This window comes from Ciconia boyciana, chromosome 13 (assembly GCF_034638445.1).
Source record: "Ciconia boyciana chromosome 13, ASM3463844v1, whole genome shotgun sequence".
NCBI classification, from domain to species: Eukaryota; Metazoa; Chordata; class Aves; order Ciconiiformes; family Ciconiidae; genus Ciconia; species Ciconia boyciana.
In genome coordinates, this window is record NC_132946.1 from 16,372,535 (window position 1) to 16,386,084 (window position 13,550).

Consider the following 13,550-nt stretch of genomic DNA (forward strand, 5'->3'; position numbering starts at 1 on the left):
GAGCCCTTTAAGTTTATGCCAGTGATGCCTGATTATGGTGTCCCTGCTCAATTATTAAAGGCCATTATGACCCTGCACAATTCTTGCTAGCCTTCAGGCAACAACACTGAGCAAGTAATACACCATAGATCCCCAACTTCGTTCTCCTTTAGCAGCCTTTACTTTCTTACAGCGATGAAGAATAACTAAAGGTTTCAGACATTATCTCTGAGTCACAGGTTGGGGATCACTGGTCTCAACAGCTGAAGCCTGGAACCTGAGCAGCTAGAGCATTCCAGATAATGAGTTGCTATATAGCCTTGGACAAGTACGTGCTTCTCTTTCCTTTCCCCTTTTGACATGTCTGTCTAATTACCAGCTAGTTAAAGAATAATTTTTTTTATGAAGTGAAGGACCAGAGTTGTGTTATTTCCTGGGGATCCTAAACTATCTGTAATACACAGTAACGTTTGAAGCACAATGATCCACAACACAGTCTACACTTCCTTGCAAGTACCTGAGACAGTGCAACAGAAACGTTAGCATCCTGTAGCATTATCGTCAGACACAACTCCTCGTAATGGCTAGTGTAATATGGCCAAAATGCATTATATTGTAAGCAAGCAGAAAGAAAATAGCGGGTAAAAGAAAGACAGATTTATAAGAATTATTGTGCTTAGGAAATCTTTTTCTCTTTAGATAAGTTTTGCTTTTAGGACTAGAATGAAAGTATCCTTTCTAAGGACTGCAGCTACCAGCATGTACTCTCCTGCCCCTTCTCATTGATTGGTGAATCTTAGATGGACCTTTATTAATTCTCAGTACAACTAATTCAAAATTACTTCATTATCTACCACTCACAATCAATGACATTAGGTTAAGTTACTCAGCTGTTATATTTTCCTACACCAAGCTATTAGAAGATTCCTGTTAGTAACCAGCTTGCTTCACAACTGTTGAAAAAGTGAAGTTCATTTTAATAATAGCTTAGGATGCCAGAAGGAAAGAGTTCAGGACACAAGACAACTATCAAAAGTAAATGTTCTGTGTTCTTAATTTAAAGGGTAAGTTCCTCTCTACTCTAGAGAAGACTATGTATAACTCCTTGGACTGTTTAAGAACTGCACAGTGGACAAAGCATTAGCACACACTAAGTGCATTCTCTAGGGAGAAATTACATAGGTGGCAGTGCATCAGATTCTGCAGTCTAATTTAATGGAACAAAATAGGCAACTCTTTAGTAATAATGCACTCACAAATGAGTCTGAACATTGAGTACTCCACAGGAAAGGGAAAGCTGGTGAAGCACCAGCCTGCTTCCATTTTCAATTTTTGCATAGCTTCTATGGCATATTCCCCATTGTTTTAGTCCAGGCTAATGACTAAGACTGCAAACGTTAAAAAAACAAAACACCCACAAAGTAAATAATGTTATTAATTTCTAAATCATAAAGACTTGAAATAAAAGTATTTTTCATAATGACTGGGGGATTATTCAATGCACACTAACCTACATTGGGTTACAGAAGGAGAAAGACAGTAGCAAATAAGAGCAATGCATAAATATCTTAATTTCATATCTCCACTAATTCAACTCTGTAGACCAGAAATGTATTCCTTTGCACTTCAGAAGACTTTAATTCATTTTGGTTGTAATTTCAACCAAAAGTAATATTCCAGTTACTCTACAAAAATTATAGTATTAGGTAATTGATTATTCAAATTGAGACAGAAATGCTCCATGAATGTTCCCTATCAGTGAAATTAAACTTCCAATTGGTAATTACAAAGGGCTTATGCTACTCTTGGTTGCAATTGCATGTTAAAAATAGGCAGTCATTCACTGAATAAAATGAAATTTCCCTCATGCCAAAATAATCAGGCAGTCCATATGAAATGTTTAGTTTTGTACACTTACCCCCTGCCATCTAGCGATCCATCCTAATAACTACAGTAAAAATGTTAAAATGAGGTCATCTATAAGGATTTATTTCTGCTCCCTTTAGTTGTCTTAGTCAATACCTTACTGCGGTTATTCCTGCTCAAGTCACAGTGACACTGTTTACTGACATGGGCATTAACCAGCAGAAGGTTAACAGGAGGATGAATCAGTTTTAGGGAGAACATTTTCCATCGACTTGTTCTTGGACTTGGAATCAAGTCCAAACCAATTTTTGGAAATAATTTATCCACACCTTCTACAAAAGGCTCCCTTACTAGCATTTAGCAAATATTCCTGTGGAAGTAACTCCAGCAGCTTATATCAATAACACCTCTCACTTCTTCTAAAGAATTATTATCTCCTTTCTTTCCATTTCTAAAGACAAATAATTATGCCTCTGTCCTGGATCACAGAATTTTATTGTGTTCTGAATCCAAACAACAAAAACAATTCTAGCATATATCACAGTTTGCCTAACAAGTCAATAGACTAAATCCTTAAGTTAACCTCTGAATTAGGTAACCAGACCCAAAAATAGGCAAGAGAGGAATGGCAGATGTAGACTGCTTTACACAACATGTTCCAAATGTCATGCTATTCAAAATGTTTCAAGTCTATGGTGTCCTCCTAGAGGAGGTCCATACCCTTCCATAACTTCTAAGGACAAAAGGATCTCAATAGATCTAAACAATATTATAAGGAGGAGGGGAAAAAAACTAAACTGCAGCCTTAACAGTAGAGTGCTTCAATTTGTTTAGAACCCTGAAAGTCAAAAATCAGCACCTTGAATTGGACTCTCAATCCAGTATGGACCCACCGTCGCAGGTTCTCCCTCTCTAAACCTGATTTCCCCTTCAAAGTAATATTCATAAATATGATCAAGAGCACAAAGCCATGTACACACGAACAAGTTTTCTTAATAGACCAACTCTAAGGAGCAAATAAATTTTCTAAAACAAAAAATCTATATGAGAAACTGCATTAACAGAGTGTAAAGTTGCGTGGCAATGCACAGAAAGGTCAAACTGTCGGACTTCAGATCCACTTCTTAGACTTGTCTCTTATGCTGATGCATACATTTCATGAAAAAGACTTGAGTTATTGAGCCAAAAACTACTTTTCATATAACCTGAGCTAAACATAAAAGATAATAAATGTGCATTTCATTTGTCTCGATTAACACCATTCTCACATTCAATGCCTCCTTATATCTTTGCTATTTACCTCAAGTACTTGCATGACAGCAGCTCACGCTGCTAAAGGCACATACTAAAGTTTCTCAGGTACATCCAGATGCAGGGTTCAGTTCCTATATCCTCACCTGGTCTTTACAGAGCTTTTAATTTGATACTGTGAATCCAGACCTGTCCCTCATATGAGGGAATTTTATCTTGAACTGAACATTAGGCCTTTTAAGTTCCAAGCTCGTATCTTAATTCCTAGGAAATTCTTCCTCTCCTCCTGATAAATAACTTTTTAAATGATCAGCTTTCCAAGGTGTGTTTTTCAGCTTTCCAAGGTGTGTTCTTCTACAGTCTGGGAATACTGGTACACCAGCAAAGAGCTGAAGCAGAGCGTTTCTGTCAAATGGGCCCAGTACAAGTTTAACATGAATCAGCAGTCAGATGTCATGGAACAATGAAAGAGGGAAGGCTTCTCTTATCCTTAACCATAGTCTGGCCAGACCAGGCATCCAGGATCTAGGTATCACATGATAGTGCCACTGTGGAGAACAGAAGGAAAACCCACAGTGACTGGAGCGAATCTTCATTCCAAATGTCTCATGCAGGCAGCGGCGAGGGTGGGAAAAGCATGCTAAACATTTAATCCAACATGAAAGGTAGTTTCCCCATACTTCAACTGACACAAAATTTTCAACAAATTACTATCGGCCTTTAAAGATTAAGTATTTTTAACTAGTGGATCTCCCAGCACTTTTCAAAGAAGTAATGGCAAGGTTCATTTTGTTCTGTATGCAAAGATGAGGACATCACACAGCAGGCCACATCTTCCCATCTAAACTGTATTTAAAATATCTCTTAAGATCTGAAGGCTGAATTTGTCACATGCTACAAGTTTAGTGTAGTCAGTTCTTCAGAGCTGATCAGAAAAAGCAGTTTTCTCCTCATACAAAAGTATTAAAGAACATATACTTTTGTCATATGTTCTTTCCATATACTTTTCTCAGATTTTCTTTTACAACATGACAGTCTCAAAACTGCAACAAAGATACTACTTTTGATGTTAACAATGAAGAGTTGCAATTTTTCTTCACTGTACTTCTACACTTTCCTCTTTTTCCAAGTCTTCACAAAGGCAAAGGCAATTTTTGTAAAAATTTGAAACAGTGCTTTAATTCCCAAATGCATTAAGTCTTTCTGAAAGTTGTTTAAAGGGATAAAAGTTCAAACTCTCTCCTACACATTCCTGCACAGGTGACATTATAGATGAAAATACAGTTAAGCCTGACGGATGCTATATGAACACTAGAGAAGTCAAACGAAACCCAGGAATTTGATCTTGTTCTATAAATTTTGCACAAATGTTTAGGGGAAAAGGAGTTTGGTTTGTAACAAAGCAGGCATTATGAATACAGAAACATCTTCGCACCAAAATCCAAACAACCTTCACCAGGCCACATGGACTAACAGTTGGTTAAAGAGAGACCAGACAAGACTGTATCCTTTAAGTACAAGGATACATGGATTGCAAGGTTACACACTCTTAGTGGTCATAACTCATGGATAACTTGTAACTCATAGAAGATAGTCAGGCAAAGAACATGTCTATTAGCCTAGAAAAAAGATCATTACTTGCATGCTTACTTCTTCACATGCTTTCTATTTCAGTAAATACTATTTTACACTAAATTAATAATTTCCAGTATGTGCTGGAGCATGAGCAGGGTGACAATCAACCATAGGACATCATGTAGCTGACAGTTATGGTCATCCTCCAGGCGCACAAGAGGTAGACTAAATTCTACAGAGACCCTGGTTAAATACTTGTACCAAAACTTTTGATGAAAAGAGGTGACTCACCAGCTCTTCCAAATGCTAATTCCCCACCATCTGTACCAACTGAGAAACATTTTAAGTTGAACCTTACTACAAAGATTGCATTCCATTTGGTTTGAACCAAATACTTCATTCTGATGCTATGCCAAAAAGAAACATTACAGAGGAAAAAATTACGTGGCCTTAAACTATGTGATTCACAGCTGCTGTGAGCAGTTTCCTCACTATAAATGAAAGTAATAAGAAGAGAAGGCAAGAAGCAAATTCTTTTAATAGATGTCTAAATTAACAATTACAGTTTTACCTCAGGTTACTACATTAACTAGCTACTAGTACTAAGCAAAGGAATCATTCCAGATGCCACTGCAAACTAGCTGTTGGCAAATGCAGCCCTTCATTCCCATAGCAAACAAACCAGCTCTGTCCAGTGAAGCTAGTGGCAGAAATGTCCTTCTGCAACCAACTTCTGCACAGCAGCAGCTACTGTTATAAATACACAATGTCAAGTAAATGCCCAGAAGTATTATGCACCATTTCACAAGCATAAAATATAGATGGTGTTTGCATTCTCTCATAATACAAGATTTCATGATAACTGGAGTAATGAGTTAGAGTAGATGACCTAGGTAGGTTTCTTTCTTCTAAACCTAAGAATGGATGTTGAATCAGGCAAATAGCAGTGGAATAAATAAAGAAATAGCACACTTACTGTGCTGATTTTTTTATTACTAGTCCAAAAATGAGTCAAAGCCTATAATTTTTTTTAATGTCCTTCTTTAAAATAGAAGACATAATGGACTATTAGGAAATGTTCTTCCAATGCATGCATTGATTACCCATACCACTATGCCTATTAAAATAAAGATTCTTCTAAGCACAGAAATGAAGTCATTCCAGTGTTTCCTAAGGGCACACAGTCCATCTTTTCCAGCAGCTTGCTCTCTACAAGGTAACAGACACTTACAGTGATTGTTGAACAAGTTTTTATTGTTTTTAGAGTTTTATGTTAACAGAATTTCAAATGTCACACAACATTTATTTCTAATAATGTCTCCAACTCAGACACACTGCTTTAAATGGGAAGGGGAAAAAAAATACTGGAACTTTACACAAAATGTAGTGCAAAATCCCAAGCAAGAATCCATTGAAGTGAGTGGAAAGGATGGCTTCAGTGAGCTTTGATGAATTTTGAATCAAACTCAGTTTAATTTAAGGATTATTATAAGAACTACTATTTTATTATAAAAACTATTTAAGAATAGTTTTTGGGGAGAGACAAACAGTAAAATAATTGCTCATTACCACATTTGTTTTGTTAATATTTTTAGCAACCCTCTGATGAAAAGTCATAATATAGTGTTGGAGCAGATATACACAGGTCCTTGAAAGGACAAAAAAAAGGACAGGTATCCATTACCACAGAACTTTCCTGTAGTGGTAGAACATTAATAAGGGAGTAAACCAAGCCTCACAAATGGGGCAGAGCCCAGTGATTTACATACACATCATTCTAGTATATTCTACATTCTAAAATTGATCCCTCAAAAGACAAAGTAAACTTATTCAATTAAGGCTTATTTTTCAATAACTTCCTAATTAAATACTATAGTAAGATGTACTATCAAAAATACTTTTACCCCAACCCATAGTGGTATTCAGTTATCGATACTTACCATGAAGTGGAATGGATTTAAAGCCTTTACTTTCAGAAAAAAAACAAGACTTATGATTTGACCAATTAACTTGCTCGTATATCGTATAACTTTGGAAAAAAAAAATCTCTGCCAGAACTGGTATCAGAACAAGAGTGCTACTTTGATATCTGAGAGTTAAAAAGAGCATGCCATCATAAGCATTGGAAACCCAAAACGTAGACTTATACTGAAGTGCAACTATATGCAATTACATGGACTGATAAAAGAGACTTTTGCTTGTATAAGCTGATGCTCTAGACACATTTTAAATACTTTTGTGAGTCAGGAAGACTGTTGCATTTAGAGATTACCCTCCACCAGAATGAACTGAGTAAACTATCTTTCAAATTATTTAAAAAGGTAAATCCTACCAAAATGTGGAGCATCTACTTGACTCCTCATTCGAAGAGGAATATCTTAACTCAGGAAATCAATCCCAGGAGAGAAAAAAAATACATTTCAGAAAACTTCTAGATAAAACCTGTATACTAAAATTTCCCGCAGCTGTTAAATGAATTCTAGAAGCTATACTCTCAGCATATGATGGACTTAAACAGGAAACATCTACACCCAAGACATTGTTCCCACCCACCCCCACCCCCCTTCTGATTGAGGGAAGCAGCTAGTATGTGTCCAGGAAGAAAAGTACCTGGCCCAAATTGCACCATGAGAGGAAAAGCTTCAGCTGGCTAGGAATCCATATGTTTGCCCCCTCTCCCCCCAGTTTTTCTGCTATGCCTCAGAAACCTGCTGACAGTCACAGCAGCTGAGCTAAATAACCAGTCAGAAGACACTGACAAAGTTAACCTCATCTAAAGACCTGGTAATGGTGATATTTACATAGACAACTGTTCAGCAGCTCTTTTTTGCAAAATCTCAACAGATGACATCTGCTCTCTCACCAATGAGATCTCTAACCACCAACTCTCCTCTTCTCCTGGAGGCTCTACCCTCACCCCCAGCTGTAAAATAGTATTCCACAACGTAAATGAAGTTAAAAGTCTGAATGGACAGACTGATAAACAACCCAAGATGTCCAATTCAATGTACCAACTGTTACCCAATTTCTAAATAGATACAGGGAGCTGAAAAACAAGCTTTAGCAGTTAATATTCCTTCTGCCCTCACCCCCCAAAAAAAATCACTTCTCTGACATCTACATTTTGCAAGCAGCTAACAGTGAGAGCCAGATTAAAATACACACTCCTGCACTAAAAAGCATGTCGCCAAGACAAGAAACTAAAGAGTAACATTCTTATAGTCTCAGTGAGATGGGACACTTGATCGCATTCATCCTACACTACTTGATGCCCAATTACCAACTTCAGGATGACAAATAATTTCAAAGGTAACCTCACAGCCCTTTCCCTTTTCCAGCTCAGAGCCACTAAACATCCTCACTTACACTTTTGCCTTCACCACCTCCGTCGGGCACGGGCTCTTCTCTGCCTACAGAAGGCATTATTTCGTCTGCTGCTGCTCCTCTGTCCTTCCCAATGTTTCCTCCTTCATTCCACAGCTTCAACCTCTTCCCCTCAGGTTGAGAATCATCCACGTCCTCCCTTCTCATCTTGGCATCTCTGCCTCGCTGCTTCTCCACGTCCTCTGGGCTGCCACAGGAATTTGACATTTTTAAAGTGTTATGGACTTTTTTTGAAGACTGATGAAGCTGCCTTTTTGAAGGGGATTTGGCTTCTGAGAGCTCCGATGTGCTCTCGCTCCTCTTTAAAATTTAAGTGGGGTTTCGAAGCCGCTGCAGGAATTGCACATAGCACTTCTGTTTCTCTGCCGCCCTCTCCTGATCACTGGGTAGCACTGTGCCCGAGGACAGTTCCCAGCGCATGCTACTCACAAGCTTCTTTCTATATTCCACCCCCTGCACCTAATAAGAAGTAATAACCTTTCCTATATTGATTGTATGCACAATTCTGCTGCTTACGTTGCCAAAACCCTTGTACTTCTGTTCTACCTGATGCAGAGTAATTGCCTTTCCTTAAAGTACAAAATATTTGCTGCACCTTCTTTAAATCCAAATTTACCTCTGTCCCCGAGGGACGTAGGGTTTTGTGGTTATATACTGTTATTGATGCCAAGAATGATTACCCACGAAAATGTAAAGATTGCTTTAACTCCAGACAGCTTCTTTCAAAATTATTTCATTATAGCTTTTTTTTTCATTATAGCATTTGGTTTTTTTTTTTAATGGGTGTCCTTACTTTGTAAATTACCTTTGTATCTTCTAAATTCATATTCCACGTTGTCATATCAATTTTGCACAACGTGTTCTGGTCCTACAGCTGTAGGAATGAGATTAAAATGCGATTAGGAGAACCCAACATGACAGTTTGGAGATAGTTTTTGCACTCTCAGCCAGTTTATGAAAAACACCAACACAGATAATCAAAGGATTGGTGTAATAGCTGGACTTTTTTTTAAAAAAAAGTAACAGTAACCTAGTGTTTGCATATATAGACTACAATATGCTGCTTCACCTCATTCTTCCAATACAGAAGGCAATATGAAGTAGAGTTTAAAAAAATAAAAGGTAATCTGAGTTCTGTTTTCTCCTGCTTAAGTGCTTGTAGATTTAAGTGAGGTTCCATATAACTTGCAGGTGAAGTAAATCCCTAAGAAGCCCTCTGCAAATATCTAGAGATGTTGCAGCCAGGGTCTTAGGGACTAAGCTTCAGAAGTGACCAAACAGTCAGTTGTGGATGAATGCATCTAATCAAACTGTCCAGTATTTCCAATGTTCAACAAGGTGTGTCTTCCAAGAATCTGACAGAGTTACAGGGAGTTAATCTGTGTCCTAAAATTGATTGCACTGACATTATGGAGTAGGCTTTAGTGTGAGCAAGTAACATTAAGTTAATTATTCAAGAATGAACACAGAGGGGAGAAATCTTGACAGGTATCAGTCTTTCCAGATACCCCAACCAGACCTGCAGAAGTGTAAGGGAACAGTTCTGATAGTTAGACCCCAGATGTGCAAGTCTGCACACCCAGAACTAGAGCCATTAAACATCTACTAATAAAACTTCTTGTCATAAAGGTGTGGGCATTTGCCTCAGTCTAACTTGCAGCTGTAAATACTTTCAGAGCTGGATGAACACAAGCTAAATGGGCTCAGCAGAGGAAAAATAAAACTGCTAGGCTTTTTAAATGGTGCTAAACACATGCCTTGTAACCTGCAGTGGTCTAGTTCCACAGCTTGGCGTCCTCTTTTGAATCATGTCCACTTGTGATGAACCATCTACAGAAGTAACCTGCTTGGCTGGTAATTTTGATCCTCTTCAATAAACAAGAGATTGTCAGCAAGAGCATAGCTAGGCAGCTACTGCAGGAAGAGTTTCACTCTAGATGAGCGCAGGAGCACAGATTAATACAGCTCATGCCCCACTTCTCAGATCCATGAGTTCCTACACATATACAGCTCAGGAGAAAAGGAAAGCTTTAAAACACTACTCAGTATCCTCATCAACAGCAGCAGAAGTAGCGAGCAACATCTGGGATTTTGCACAAACATTACATCCCCTATGCAGAACTGCTGACTTACAAAAACCTTTCACCCTCTTTCCCTGCTTGTAGACAACGTGATCCAACACTTCCCCAAGCCCTTCTCTCTAACCTTTCCCACCTTTCCCTCTGGCTTGGAGCTCTTTCAAGAGTTCTGCAACTGTTCAGATCATCTCCCCTGTACTGGAAGGTGCAGCTCTACACAGCAAGAGCAGTCTGACTGCAAAAGCCTGAAGCTTTCTTCTTTCTAGTGCTCATTTACAACTCATCCCTGCTTTTTCCATCACACCTGTCCCACCATGTCCTTTAATCCTGTATTCTATTGCTGCTTATTCTTTCTAAATACCTAAAATACTAAAAGATAGATATAATCCTGAAACTAAAATGTTGTTTTCATCTATCATACTGTTCAGGCAGATAGCATATTGGTACAGTAAACTGCATCAATTTCAGTTGGAGCAGTTCTCCATCCAAAAGCTTTGATTTCATAGAATCCAAGTGCTTTGCAAGAACTTGCCAGTTCTACCAGTATTTTATTTGTCTTTGAAGTGGAACCAGGCAGCCACACAGGCTGCCTCAATGACCAGTCCAGCCACATTCCTGCCAGTGTGCTTGCCAGGCAGCTGCCTGGCTCCTTGTACACTTGTGTCTCCAGGCTGTCTTGATCATAGGCAGAGTCTACTTCTTCCAAATTAAAAAATAAAACATCCAGATCCTTGTTTCTGAAGCATAGCTTCTGTTTTTGAAGAAATGAAAATTTACAGAGACAGATACTGTATTTTTGTTTCTAATTAAAACCAAACATCTTTGAAATGTCAACAATTTCATGCAAAGAAAAGGAGAAATGGCAAGACAATAAATTCTCTGTTGGTATTCAGAGAGAGAAGGTTGGTCAGGCCTTTGCTTCCTTTTACTTAGCATGCAAATACTGTATGGCAAGAATAGTTAGTCATGACATTTTATGTTTTTACAGCACGTTGCACTAAAAGGATCCCTGATATCAGGCAGTTCTCCAATGCATTAGCCTACACTGTAACTTTAAGTTGGAGCACCCAGCTTTATGCATGGGGCTCCCTTCAGGAACAGGGTCCAAATCTTTCAGATCACTGTAAATTTCAGAAGAGGATAAAGTGATCAACCTGGGAGAAGAGTCAATGCTACAGAGGTATCTAGCTGCCTTCATTATTCTGTATTGCTACATCCCTTGCTTAATGTCAGCCTGATTTACTGTTTTACCTTCTGACTTGACTAGATAGTAAGCTTAACAATTAGCACCTTGGCCATATTCACTCCCTTCCCTTCTTTTGAACAAAGTCACTTTATACCTAATGAGCATTTTTAGATTTCATGTCCTGTGTTGGTTCCTCACAGAATCCTTCACAAAACTGATCATGAGCCAAATAGAGCAATTAGCACAACTCACTAAACTCTAAGAGGCTATTGACCAGGAAGGTATGCCAAACTGAATAATAAAGTGCTTTGAGCCCTTGGGAATTCTCACACAACCTGCTTTCAAGACATTTCTGCTTGGAATCGCTGCTAAAAAATGCAATAATGTCAACAACAAAACAGAACAGCCAGACTTCCACAGGTGTCATATGCAATACCATTCTCAGCAGTCAGTCCAACTCTAGTCAGCATCTCTTGTTGGACTGTAAGGTACACTAAGTATAATACAATACGCATGTTGAGCATCCTAGGGCACTGCATTGAGACACCAGTGCTCAAACTGAGTGAGAGAAACAAACACATCCTGGGATAGGGCTTACCAAAAAACCACCACAAAATTCGCTCTGATCTTTGTCTCCCTTGTTTACCTTCTCACAGAGGCGTCCTCTCTAACAGTGAAGAAAACATAACATCAATGTTTACCTGGAACCAAACGGAGAGCAGTAGCTGGGAGGAACATGGGGGATAGCAGCTACAACTCTGTTTATGTATGCTCTGGATACCTGTGCACATGTTTGTGTGGCCTACGATCTAGGCAAAGAAACTTGCACTTCTCCATTTCCACCTGTTGTGCAACAGCAAAACACACTGAGCCATGAGGCAGCTGGAGTCATGATGAGAACTGTGCTGTCTCCTGCTGGGAAGCCTGGCCTCCACCAAGTGCCACCTGAGAGCCATGGGGTTTGGTTGCAGGGAACCAGGGAGTAGACAGCAGTTTGGGCAGAGGTGGAAAGGGGAAAAAAACCCTGCTGACTGAGTCTCATAACACTCAGGTGTAAAGAAGTTTTATATTATTGTATCCATTTTACAAATAGGCAACTGAAATATCGAGGACAGTTGTTTCAGTTTAGGGGGTGAACTTCATCTCCTGGAGAATGCCAGGATGGTGCCTATGCATTATTTGCATCCTACTTAATCTCTCAGAGTTTAAACTTGGCAATGATCCCTTTGTTGGACTCTTCTAGGTAAACAACACTCATCCATAGCGAATTTCAAGTTTCAAGGACAGATCGGCCAAGAGATTACATTGTTATCTAACTGTGCTCCTATGGAAAGCAGGCAGGTTCAGTGTGTGGAGTTAGACCATTCCCAAGTGATTTTGCAATTCAGCTCAACCAGTTTACAACCACCATAACGTAGAAGTTTGGTATATTCATAGATTTTAGTGTCTTAATGAGTAAAACGATGGGAATTACCTCAGAATGACATTTATATCTGAGCACTATGATGTTTAATTTAATGGAATACTTGTTGTGTTCCCTTAGCTCACCTTAGTTTGCAAGCCAATGTAAGGCTAAGCTTCTGATTTAAAGCCCTCTAATGTATTCCTTCTTCACAGTGAAAACACAGGCTCTGTAAGTCTATTCATGTTGCAAGAGAACATAAAATGCCAGTCCTGCCAATGAAAGGCAATATAATCAGCAGTAAAAGCTCAGATCTCTTTTCATACGTTCTCCGATAAAAAGAAAAGGAACAACAGACAACTTACCCACTTGTAAAATTACTTTAATGGGAGAACAGAATTGTAAGTTTACATTAATCAGGTAATTTGGCACATCTTATCGCTACAAGGAAGACAAGTTATTTTTTAATAAGTCTGAAAATGAACCAATAAGTACAGAAAATTCATTTTTCATTTATTTTGCTATTGCTTCCAAATTAAACTCTGCATCTCATCACTGTAATTACTTCTGAAAGCTTATAAATATTTCATTATTCTTTATTATTGTTTTATGTTCACAGACAAACATTGGAGGCACATTGTTTATAGCTTCAGTTTTCCCTATAAACTTACTCTGCTCTGTACTAGGAGCAGAGAGAGAAATAATCTTTTTACATGGTGGCTTCTGTATTGCCTATATTTCAAAATATAATTGCAAGCAACATATCATATAAACCAAAGTGATATCTTCGTCTAGAACTGTTGAGACATTTGGGTTTCTAGGGATATGA